The sequence below is a fragment of the Musca autumnalis genome, unplaced genomic scaffold, assembly GCF_047663935.1.
Source record: "Musca autumnalis isolate F117 unplaced genomic scaffold, ASM4766393v1 scaffold_1, whole genome shotgun sequence".
In the NCBI taxonomy this organism is placed as follows: domain Eukaryota; kingdom Metazoa; phylum Arthropoda; class Insecta; order Diptera; family Muscidae; genus Musca; species Musca autumnalis.
Genome location: NW_027411644.1, coordinates 114,388,714 through 114,401,493, shown reverse-complemented (window position 1 = coordinate 114,401,493; position 12,780 = coordinate 114,388,714). Strand labels below are relative to the sequence as shown.

Below are 12,780 nucleotides of genomic sequence, written 5' to 3'. Positions count from 1 at the left end.
AATGATTGACATAAAATTTGTTTACAATTTAACGCCTGAAGGTAGGCAACACTTTTAGCAAGTGTGAAACAAAACGGATGTGAAATACCCAACGGAACTATTCCATTGACACATTTAAGAGTAACAATAATGCTCTCTTCTACACAAACAATTGTACCGTTATCCATAACAGTTATGTTAACAGTGACACACTGCGAAATACGGAGAGAGAGCGAGAGAATGCCCGTACGCTGTTTGCCACAAAATGTAAGGCATATACAGCAAAAATCGATTGCTGTGTGTGCTGGCTAGTGTAGATGAAAAATACAAGTAGACCGAACCGAACGACCGAAGATGACCCACTTTTGGGGTTTTTTCGCATTCAACTAAAATAATTTTTTTCTAATTAGAAAAAAAGAAACACACATAGTAGAAAAAAGAAAAGAAGTTAATTGTGACCAGTTAAGAATAGTGAAAAAGTGAAAAGTTTTCTGTAAAATAATTCAATTTGTATTGTATTTAGAAAAAGAAAATTGTAGATGAAATACCAAAAAGTTTATAACTTAAAGAGTGATATACAATAAAAGGTGTGAAAAAAGAAAGAAAAACTGTGGGAATTTGCTAAAAAATTTCGATCTACACACAAATATTAAAAGTAAAAAAGTGAAAAAGCTCCACAATTATTGATGTCTGCTTAGTTATTTTTTTTTCCTTGTCACCATTGAGGTTTATGGCCCTTCAACATAACGGGAATATTGGCACACTTTCTTGGATGAGTTTTTTTCGTTCGTTGGTTCGTTCATTGGATTCCCAATAAAATATGCGTGTGTGTGTATATGTCACAATAGCTGCTGGCAAATGATTCAAGTATGGAACGGAAACGAGGCGGAGCAGCAGAACATTTATTGTAGTACGGATTTTGAAGGTGCTTGGTTGGTATACTGATTTTTTTCGAGACATCAAGATAAACGCATTCCATGATAGGAATTGTGTGTGAAAATCTAAAAGAGTTTCATCCAGATCCAGATGTGGGTTAACGCAATATGAAATCTTGTGAAAACCCCACCCCCCATACGAGAACCTTAAAAGGTTGATGAACAATCCAAGCCACCAGTGAACGTGAAATAATATTCCACCTTTTTGTTTCTTTGTGTGCGGGTGTGTATATTGTAGATAAAAATTAACAAAAACAAACAACAAATGTAATAAAACAACAACTCAACTCAAAAAATATCCAAAATTAAAAAAGGAAATCTTCTCAATATCCAGTAGTTAGTAGTTCAAACCAAAGCTATGAAATACAAAAATAATTGCATTTATAGTATTAAATGTATTGTAACCTATAAAATCTAAATACAAATAAGAAAAAGAAGCATATTCGTTATAATTAATTAATATAGTGTAAAAATTAATTAAGTGAAACGAAACAAAAGTGTGTGAAGAGAAGAAGAAGAAGGAGTCATTTTGCAAAGTTAGTAGAAGCAGCAGAAGCAGTAGCTTTAAAAAAAAGTAAAAATTCCTTTCGTGTTTGAAAAACATATCGATAAAAGTGTAAAAACGACGACGACGAAGAAGAGGCAGCAGCAGAACCAATTCCTTCTGTAGCAGGAAAAAAGTATTACACTAATATTTTCACATCTCTTCTTCAAAAGAAATACAAAAAGGAACACTCACTCTCACAAATGCACCATTCGGGCTCCCGCTCTCTGTCACACACATTTACATACTCTGAGAAATCACTCACATTTCTCTATCTCATACACACCGAAACTTAAGAAAATTCGCTAAATTCGTCGTCGTGTTACACATGGCCGCCGTGCTCATAAACATCCATTGACAGTCAGTATCAGCAGCAGGAGCAGCAGCAACGAAAAGAGAGAAACATGTCAAAATGCTCGCTTATGTTCGTATGTATGTTATATTGGAGGACAAGCATATTCCGCTCATATTACGGTTACTGTTATTAAAAACGTCATCGTGTATATCGTGTGTATGAGTGTTTCGTTCACAAATGTCGTTGACATTTTTGTCATTATTTCACACAAATCACATAACTAAACTGTCATCCAACGTCAACGTGAACGTCAAATGAACAAAAACAAGTAGAATTGTCAACAGTTTTAAACACGGACAACAAATAGTATAACCAACCCCAAAAAGCTAGGAAACTACAAAAAAATAACAAAGGAAACAACCAACCACATTGTCAACATACTCTCCATCTACAAACGAGGGAACAGTAAGTAATAATTCATACGGATTTTCTATCTAGTTTAAAATCACATTTGTTTTAAAAATTTCTTGTGCTCCATTTACGCACACAGTTATACTATTCTGTCACAAATGTGTCTTGTTAAAAGAGAGAACACAAATGAAAGAGATTATATGTTAAAGAGAAAAACAACAACTTTGTGATAATGAAATATTGAGGACTTTGCCAGTGTTACCACGTTATATTATCATAAATATAATTTCTCAATAGCTTTATCTGAAATATCAAGAAAATAACATTTGTATTGATGGGATTTTGCACGGGGTAAATACCTGCTAAATTCCGGATAAAAAATGTATTTTGAAAAAATATTTGGTTTTTCTGACATATTGAAAACCCAAACACATAACAAAACAGTAAGGACAGCATTAAAGTAGGTCGGAGCCGACTATATAATACCCTACACCACCACGTAATTTGACGACATTTTTATACCCTCAGCATTTTTGCTAAAAATGTGCCTCATCGAAATAATGGTTTTAGACTCCAAGTATGTTTGGACGAAATGTGTTTCAGACAATTTGGAGTTGATTTAGCCATGTCCGCAAAGTCCATCCTTCCTGAGAAAGTACCCTGAAAGGTACGAAAAACCACTATGACACCGTGTGTAGTGGTTGGAGTGCAAGATAACTCTCGAACGGATCTGCCGATTCGGTCCAAAATGTGGCCTTCGTAATATTTTGTGCAAACTTAGTTTAAGTTCGAAGATGAGCCATATCGGTCCACTCCTTCAGATACCTCCCCCACAAAAGTTAACAAATGTTCGGAAAATTTGTGCGCACGATAACTATTGATGGTAGTGACCGATTTGGCCCATTCTTTACACATCCTAATATATCTAACAGATATAGATCAGGTTCGAATATGGACTATATTTGTCCACCCCTACGGGTACCTCCCACACAAAATTTTGGATAAATTCACTTTAAGACCTGCTGTCGAATCACTTTTATTTTTGTTGAATTCGCTGCCTCAATTACGACAGTAAAAGTTTTTTCAGAGGCAAGTCCATACTTCTTAAGAAGCCAGCCCGAAAGTTGTAAAAAGCCCCTATGGCACCAAATGTAGTGGCCGGAAAGCCACTATTTCTTCGAATATTAAATGAAATTCGAAGGTGGTGCCTTCCGGTACCTCCCTCACAAAAGTTCGAAAATATTCGCTGAAATGGTACGCGCGATATCTCATAGATTTATCAACCGATTTGGTCCAAACTTTGGATATCTAAATATTGTCGAAACTTAGCTTATGTTCAAATTTGGACGCTATCTGTCCAATCCTTGTGGTACCACCCACACAAATGTTCAACATTTGTGTGTGGTTAAGGGTCTGTTCGAGGATCCTTTGGACATTTTTACCAATGGTATCTTTCTATCGATATCCCCGCAAGCTTTTGAGCTTTAATCCTATCCATACTTTTTTGGTTCGTACGGCCAACATTTTGAAAACCCCCATAAATACATAAGTTTTCAATCCACACAGTCTGAGGGTATATCTCTGTCGGTAAAGCCGAATGATATTTTTTAGTTGTTTTTAGACTATATTACCAGATTTCTTCAAAATATCTGTATAATTTTGTGTTTAGTGCATCAAATACATGAAATCAGCCGAAAAACCAAGTGAAAAATGAACAGAATTTGTGTTTGGTGCACCAAATATCTCAAATCCGGCAATCGGCTATATTCAAATCTGAACCAATTTGTGTACAATTTGGCACACTTATTTCTAGATTGAATTCAAATACATTTTCCAAATTTCATCAAAATTGGCAGAATTCGGGTGTTTGGTTCACCAAATACATGAAATCGGGCGAATGTATATATGGGAGCTATATCCAAATTCGAAGCGATTTCCATAAAATTTTACAAACTTGTTTCTAGTCTGAATTCGGTGATATTTTCCAAATCTCATCAAAATTGGACAGAATTTGGGTGTTTACTGAACCAAATATATGAAATCGGGCGAACATATATATGGGAGCTATATCCAATTTTGAACCAATTTCCGTATAATTTGGCACACTTATTTCTAGTCCAAATTCGTAGCTTTCTTCCTTTGGCTAAAAAAGTGATCTTCCCCAATTTTCAGCTCAATCGGACAATAAATGCGACCTGTATCTTGATCACAAAAATACATGGACGGACGGACAGACATGCATAAAGCGACTCCGAAAGTGATTCTATATACACTACCGCTCACTTGAATAGAACCCCCCTGCAAAATTATTTTCAACCTTCATTTTTTCCGAATTATACAAAATATGCAATTTTTAAGTTTTATTATATTCTGCTTCATGTGTTTGGAGTAAACTTAGTCATTCATTTGCATTTAAATCTAATTTTTATAAGAATTATGCAAGGAAAACAAAATAAAGTCAAAAATTGAAGTAAAAAAATTGGCTCATTTGAATAGAACCCCCCTTTAAAACTTGGGAATACAGAAAGATTGTAGTAGAATATCGATGCATATTTACTCTATATTGAAAACGAAGTACTTTCAGTAATATTCAGTTAAAGTATATCCCTCCTGATTAAGGATACACCCGTATATCCTGCTTTGGCAAGGATTCTTTAAATAATCGGGTGTAATGCCCAACAAAGCTTGCTTTTTTCATTCAACAAGTTTATTTTTGGAAGCGTTCTGTCTCCTTTAGTCATATATTTTACGCATAAATCATTCCCATACATTTTAGAGAATATTTACCACTGTAGAATATGGCGGACCCGCAAGGATTTTCGCATTTCTTTTCAAAATTTTAAGTTGTTATGACTCGAAGTGTCCAAAGTTTATAAAATCGTGATGAAATTTCCACACGGGATATCTTAAAATGTTACTCACTACTAGATATGTCTGTTTCAGAACTCCTTTATAAATTGCCGTACGCATTAAGGTGAAGAAAATTGACGCTCATGTCCTTAATAATTAGTAATGCCTTCCAGCACCATAAAAGCACATTCATCGCTACAGAAACAATTAAGAAGATGGTCTTCCATTCAATAGACGCGAAAAAAATAGTTATATAGTTATGCAATTGTTTACTTAATAAGGATAGTCCTTACTAATTATGAAGGACTTGGGCGTCAATTTCTTTCACCCTAAATGCGCACGACAATTTACAAAGGAGTTCTGAAACAGACATATCCAGTAGTGAGTAACATTTTTGGATATCCCGTGTGGAAATTTCATCACTATTTTATAAACGTTTGTACACTTCGAGTCATAAAAACTTAAAATTTTGAAAAGAAATGCGGTTGTCCTTGCTGGACCGCCATATTCTACAGTTGTAAATATTCTCTAAAATGTATGGGAATGATTTATGCGTAAAATATACGACTAAAGGAGACAGCACGCTTCCAAAAATAAACTTGTTGAATGAAAAAAGCAAGGTTTGTTGGGCATAACACCTGATTATTTAAAGAATCCTTGCCAAAGCAGGATATACGGGTGTATCCTTAATCAGGAGGGATATACTTTTACTGAATATTACTGAAAGTACTTCGTTTTCAATATAGAGTAAATTTGCATCGATATTCTACTACAATCTTTCTGTATTCCCAAGTTTTAAAGGGGGGTTCTATTCAAATGAGCCAATTTTTTTACTTCAATTTTTGACTTTATTTTGTTTTCCTTGCATAATTCTTATAAAAATTAGATTTGAATGCAAATGAATGACAAGTTTACTCCAAACACATGAAGCAAAATATAATAAAACTTAATAATTTCATATCTTGCATAATTTGGAAAAAATGGAGGTTGAAAAAAATTTTGCAGGGGGGTTCTATTCAAGTGAGCGGTAGTGTATATCCCTAAAAGGAACATGGGTCTATCTCGTTTCCTTTTTTCTTGTTACAAACTAATACACAAAGACATAATACCCTTTACCGTGTGGTGTAGGGAATAAAAAGGAAAAGAATAACGGTTAATATTCGCGGCCTTACATTTTATATGTCGAAAGTTATAGTTGCATTTATGAAAAATAGCTGCATAACCTGAAAAAAGTACAATTTTGTCAGAGAGGACAAATCTCAAGATAATCAAGGAAATCGAGGATATAGCTACATAATATATGGGATACCATGAGACGTGGTCCATTAATGATGTTTTCCTGCAAGCAGCAGTTTAACCAACTGTTCTAAAATACCAGAAATGATGCTATTACTATTTTTAGGAGGTTTATCAAAATATGGACCAAAATAGGCCACATTTAAACTGTTTTTATTGAAACTAAAATTTGCTAAAGCACCATAAACTTGATAAACAGGTGACCTTTTCCTTAATCTCAGTTTTACCATTGATAAAGACTACTTTTAATTGAGCATAGTTGCTCATCAAATCCTACCACTAATATGCGAATTCTGGAATAGATCAACTTTAACTACCTACCATCTGAACATTTAGGGGATTTTTAGTGCATCCAGAGGATTAGTTTTTGAGAAATATGTTGCTCTTATGTCTTGAAGTGACGGACATCTTCAAGACATAAGAGCCACATATTTCTCAAAAACTAATCCTCTAGATGCACTAAAAATCCCTACTCATATCAATATCTGCAGTGTCTAAAATTTCACTATCGTCGTCGTCGAGTGTAAATATTGCACTCTGTCATCTGTCTGTCATTGCACTTTATAAGTTATAAATATTTTCCCTGAAGATGCAATTTAGAGAAATTGCGAAATATTGGAAAAAATAAAACAAAACCATGACACCCCGGCTCAAAAAATATTTGCTTTATTTGAAACCAATAAAAATGTCGAACAAACAACAATAAATAAAAACAAGTAAGAGATGGTTATAGTCGGACACGGCACCTGGGCACTATTTTCCAAGGATTTCTTTTATATGTATGATTGCGACATATTTTAGCCGTCCGGTCATAAGTTGATATACATGCTAACATGCCAGAGATACAGAACATACATACATATATACACCGTCTTTACTGGAAACGTAAGGTATTATTTTCCGTATTTTATAATGACCACTAGGGACTTTTTCGCTACATATTATTAAAACAAGTTAGAAAATATCAGTCAGCTGTGCCGACGGAGATATACCCTTAGCCTTGCACACAAAGAAAATAAGTAAACTCAATACTTCTAAATCTACGGGTTTTTTTAAATGTTGGCCCAATTTTCCTAGAATAATGGACGAATTGACACAATTCGAGTCGAGTCCCAAAACGGCACTCTTTCCAAAATTTGTGTGGGAGGCACTCGAAGGAGTGTTCCGATGTAGTCAATATTCGGACGTAATCCAAGTCTCTATGAAATAATACGATGTACAAAATTAAGACCAAACCGGTTTCTCCCTTTGAGGGTTATCTTAGGCACTAGTAGAGATGGTATTTACCGGGTATTTACCCGGTAAATACCCACACGGTGGGTAAATACCCATTTGTGGGTATTTATTTGGGTATTTACTATATTGAATGGCAAATACAACATTTTACACCCTATTCCTGGGTTTAGGTTGTAAATTCGTTTCAAAGTGGATAGTTTTACAATACTTTAAACTATGTAGTGGGTAAATACTTGGGTAAATACCCGAGTATTTACCCAAGTGTTGGGTAAAAACTCATTAACTGCCGAACCACTTGACGTAGGCTGACAAAATTTGGCTTACATCTTTCTTATGTCAACATAACTTCTGGTACTGAACATGGGGTCTCTGGGTCCATGTTTTGATATAGCCCCCATATAGCCGTACCTCCCGATTTAAGGTATTTTTCATCTATTAGCCACATTTTACAACCAAACTGGCTGTAATTTGGCACAGTGAGTCCTCAAGGAGTAGAAAATATCCCTGCAAAAATTTGTCAGTCCACGTTTTCTAATAGCCCCCATATAAGGGTACCCCGATTTCGAATATTTACCCAAATATTGGGTAAAAACTCCTTATCTGCCGAACCACTTGACGTAGGCTGACGAAATTTGATTCAAATCTTTATAATATCAATAGTAATAAAGGTATTGCAAATGGATTCCCTGGGTCCATGTTTTGATATAGCCCCCATATAGCCGTACCTCCCGATTTAAGGTATTTTTAACTATTAGCCACATTCTACAATCATACTGACTGTAGTTTTGGTACAATGAGTTCCCAATATGTATAAAATATCCTTGCAAAAAATTTTCGACGTAGGTCCACGTTTTCTTGTAGCCCCAATATGGGTTTCTGAAATCGGGAGGCTATATCAAAAAGTGGAACCATTTTCAATACCCTTATATGGCGGCTGCAAGAAAGCTTGGACCTACGTTGACAAATATGTGCAAGGATATATTATACTCCTTGAGGACTCACTGTGCCAAATTACAGCCAAGTTGGTTGTAAAATTTGGCTAATGGATGAAAAATACCTTAAATCGGGAGGTACGGCTATATGGGGGCTATATCATTTGCAATACCTTTATTACTATTGATATTATAAAGATTTGAGTCAAATTTCGTCAGCCTACGTCAAGTGGTTCGGCAGATAAGGAGTTTTTACCCAATATTTGGGTAAATATTCGAAATTGGGGTCCCCTTATATGGGGGCTATTAGAAAACGTGGACCTATGTTGACAAGTTTTTGCAAGGGTATTTTCTACATATTGAGAACTCACTATTCCAAATTTCAGCCAATATGATTGTACAATGAGGCTAATAGGTAAAAAATACCTTAAATCGGGAGGTACGGATATATGGGGGCTATATCAAAACATGGACCCAGAGACCCCATGTTCAGTACTAGAAGTTCTCTTGAAATAAGAAAGATTTATGCCAAGTTTTGTCAGCCTACGTCAAGTGGTTCGGCAGTTAAAGAGTTTTTACCCAAAATTTGGGTAAATACTCGAAATCGGGGTACCCTTATATGGGGGCTATTAGAAAACGTGGACCTATGTTGACAAGTTTTTGCAAGGGTATTTTCTACATATTGAGAACTCACTATGCCAAATTTCAGCCAATATGATTGTACAATGAGGCTAATAGGTAAAAAATACCTTAAATCGGGAGGTACGGATATATGGGGGCTATATCAAAACATGGACCCAGAGACCCCATGTTCAGTACCAGAAGTTCTTTTGGCATAAGAAAGATTTATGCCAAGTTTTGTCTGCCTACGTCAAGTGGTTCGGCAGTTAAAGAGTTTTTACCCAAAATTTGGGTAAATACTCGAAATCGGGGTACCCATATATGGGGGCTATTAGAAAATGTGGACCTATGTTGACAAGTTATTGCAAGGGTATTTTCTACATATTGAGAACTCACTATGCCAAATTTCAGCCAATATGATTGTACAATGAGGCTAATAGACAAAAAATACCTTAAATCGGGAGGTACGGTTATATGGGCGCTATATCAAAACATGGATCCAGAGACCCCATTTTCAATGCTAGATATTCTCTTGACATAAGTAAGATTTGAGCCAAATTTTGTCAGCCTACGTCAAGTGGTTCGGCAGTTAAAGAGTTTTTACCCAACACTTGGGTAAATACTCGGGTATTTACCCAAGTATTTACCCACTTGTTTAAAGTATTGTAAAACTATCCATTTTGAATCGATTTCATAGCCTAAACCCAGAAATAGGGTCTAAGATGTTGTATTAGCGACTCAATATAGTAAATACCCAAATAAATACCCACAAATGGGTATTTACCCGGTATTTACCCAATTTACCCAATTTACCGGGTATTTACCCATTGGGTATTTACCCACTGTCCATCTCTAGGCACTAGTCAGTTTAGTTGGCGTCGCACAATGGTTCAGGAATCGATTTTCCTGGCCAAAAATCAAAACTTTGTTTTGTCAAAGATATTTAATTTCTATATAGGATTCGATAGTAAACATATTGAAACTAAGGAAACCAAAAAATTAGGCGCAAATATTGGAAGGTGTGGGTGTGGTGTGCCTCTAAAGACGAACATTTTCCCCATTTTTGGGAAATACGTAATTTTTGCAAATTTCTGGAGAAAGACGAAGCTATTTCTCGGAAACTATAACAGATATTGTGTCCATTGTTTTTGTGAGGTAGGTAGGATTGTGGCCTTTAAAAATAGTTTTAGTAAATTACCGTAGCGTTTACACGTAGCGTTTTTCCTCAGGTACTAAATTTTATGAAATACCAAATTTAGTGGACTAGAACTTTTGTGGAACAACATGGAACAAAGTTCTGTTTCCCAAAAATATGCCCGAGAGTCTCCCCTTTCAGTCCATATATACTTTTGTACCCGTCCCGTTCCGTCCGTTTAACACTTTTTTCAATTTATTGAAATTATATGGGTAAAAATGTGTGTTTTTATATACTGTTTCCATACGACTTACAGCTTTTTGACACAAATTAAAATTTTTGTTGAGCATATGAGTTTTTATACAAGTTATACAAGTTTTATGAAAACCCAAGGAGAATTTTTTGTTTAATTTTTGAAAAAATTTAAATTTTGTTGTAATTTTTTTTTTAAAATTTTGATAAAAATACTTTCGAAATTTTTTTCGATTTTTTTAGTTTTTTATAGTTTTTTTTTTTGTTTATTTATTGGTGTTTGACCATCTTTAATACATAGGAAGATATAGAAACCACAAAAACACTTGATGAAAAATATGTAAAAAACTCAAAAGTTTAACTTTGTCCTTGAATTTCTCTGCAACTATCAGACCGAATTTGAACGCTTATAATTTTTTCTGAAAGTTGATTGTGTTATCTGTCTAACAAAAAAAGAATTATGAAAATATCTCTATCCGTTCAAAAGTTACAGAATTTTGACCAGGAAAAAACGATTCTGAACCACTGTGCGTCGTCTAAGGAAGTATGTGGAAGTGCCCCAAAAAATGCACCGTCGTAAAAGGGACCACAAGGCGAACATCTATTAAACCAATTGAAAAGGGTTCGAGAAGAGCTGTTAGACTTTTCCCAAAGGAGTGGGCCGATATAGTCTATGGAAGTAATAAACTAAGTTTGGGAATAATTTACGAGACCTACAATTTGAACCAAATAGGTTGATTCTTCGAGAGTTATCGTGCGCACCAGCCAGTCAGACAGACAGACGGGCATAAGTAAATCGACTCCAAATTGTCTGAAATGGAAATGGATTGAGAAATAGTTTTCGGTGATTTTTATCGAATCGATCAATGAAAAAAGACAAATATTTCGTGGTACTATTACATTACTTTTTACACAATTACCAAGGTAGTGGTATCACACCAGCTGTTCGAATATGAAAAGTCAACTCCCTTTATAAAAAATTATTTTTGTTGTAATTTCCCCAACAACATAAAGAACATTTTGACATAACATATTCAAAATTTTACGATACCGCTACCTGGGTAATTGTGCCATGGTAGTAGTTCAGTTATCTAACCGATATATTCATGTTGGGTTTCAAGTTTATTTTCGTAGATTGCCGAAATAAAAAATAGACCAAGAATTGAATTTGGATATTTTTCCTTTAAATGTTCACCTGCAAAGAACTATCCGCTCATTATCCAAAATTGTTGGCATCTTCCTTGACCAAAATTCTTACCTTGTGTAAAAATTTGTCAGTATTAAACTACAACTGCGAACTCTATAGTGGTTATGGTTACTATATGGTAAAAACCAAAAATGTTTTACAATCGATGAATCCGAGTTTCACCCATTCAGAATTAGCGAACTGTTAACATATTCTATATAGTATGCCTGAAATTGTTTAAAATGAAGTGTTTTAGGAGGGATCCCATAATGTTGAACATTAAAATTAATTTTCGTGGAAGCTGTGTTGGCGTCAATGTAGAAAGTAAAAATGGGTTGAAGCCAACAAGTTTTTTATGTTCCCTTCCGATTTCTGGCTTAACCTTACATTTTAAAGACTTATGCCAAAAGAAAGAATCACAGAATACTCCATAGACAACATGATATTAGTGCATGATTTTTCGATATATCCACTGCATCCACCTACAATTTATGCTGACATTTTGAAGCCGGAATTTCGGTGTTTTTTGATTTTTTTTTTTTAATAATGCGGACGCGCAACAAGATAATATTCCATACTCGTAATAGGATTATAGAACTCGTGATTTTACGTCGTTTAATGTCTATGTAATGAATATAGAAAAATAATATAGAAAATATTTTTCAGTTACAATTTTCATAGAACAAAATTTCCCAGGTAAAGGACAAAAAGGCGAGGGGCAACCTAGTTCAAATTTGGCTGGGTCGTTCTTTATTCTTTTAACGGTAGAGCGATTATCTAACTCATTTTTTGATTTACCGACAAAATTCGGTAAAATAAAAACGCAAAATTATGAATGAAAATTTCAAATAAAATTTGACAGCACTCTTGCTATCGGTAGAACTTTACGACTATATTTTTGGTCGCTAACTTACCGAACATTAGTTAGTTACCGAGATTATAATAATTTTAATTTTACCGAAATTGTGTAACATTTTCTATTTTTTTTATCGATTTTGATGACCTAAATGGGGGGTTTTCTTATGCTATCTCTTCACCAGATAATTTCTACTTCTTTAGGGCTACAGTATTGCTGAAGACATCAAGGCCAAATTCCTATTCGTTTCTG

General features: G+C 34.7%; 1 protein-coding gene across 1 annotated transcript in view; it reads left to right on the top strand.

Moving 5' to 3' along the window:
* The first annotated feature begins 292 nt into the window (after positions 1 to 292).
* LOC141390767 (uncharacterized) overlaps positions 293 to 12,780 on the top strand; it is a 116,885-nt gene continuing 104,397 nt past the window's right edge. Inside the window, exons 1-2 of the mRNA XM_073963733.1 lie at positions 293 to 904; positions 1,153 to 2,218. The gene's annotated coding sequence lies outside the window, so the exon portion shown is untranslated. The remainder of the gene's footprint in view (positions 905 to 1,152; positions 2,219 to 12,780) is intronic.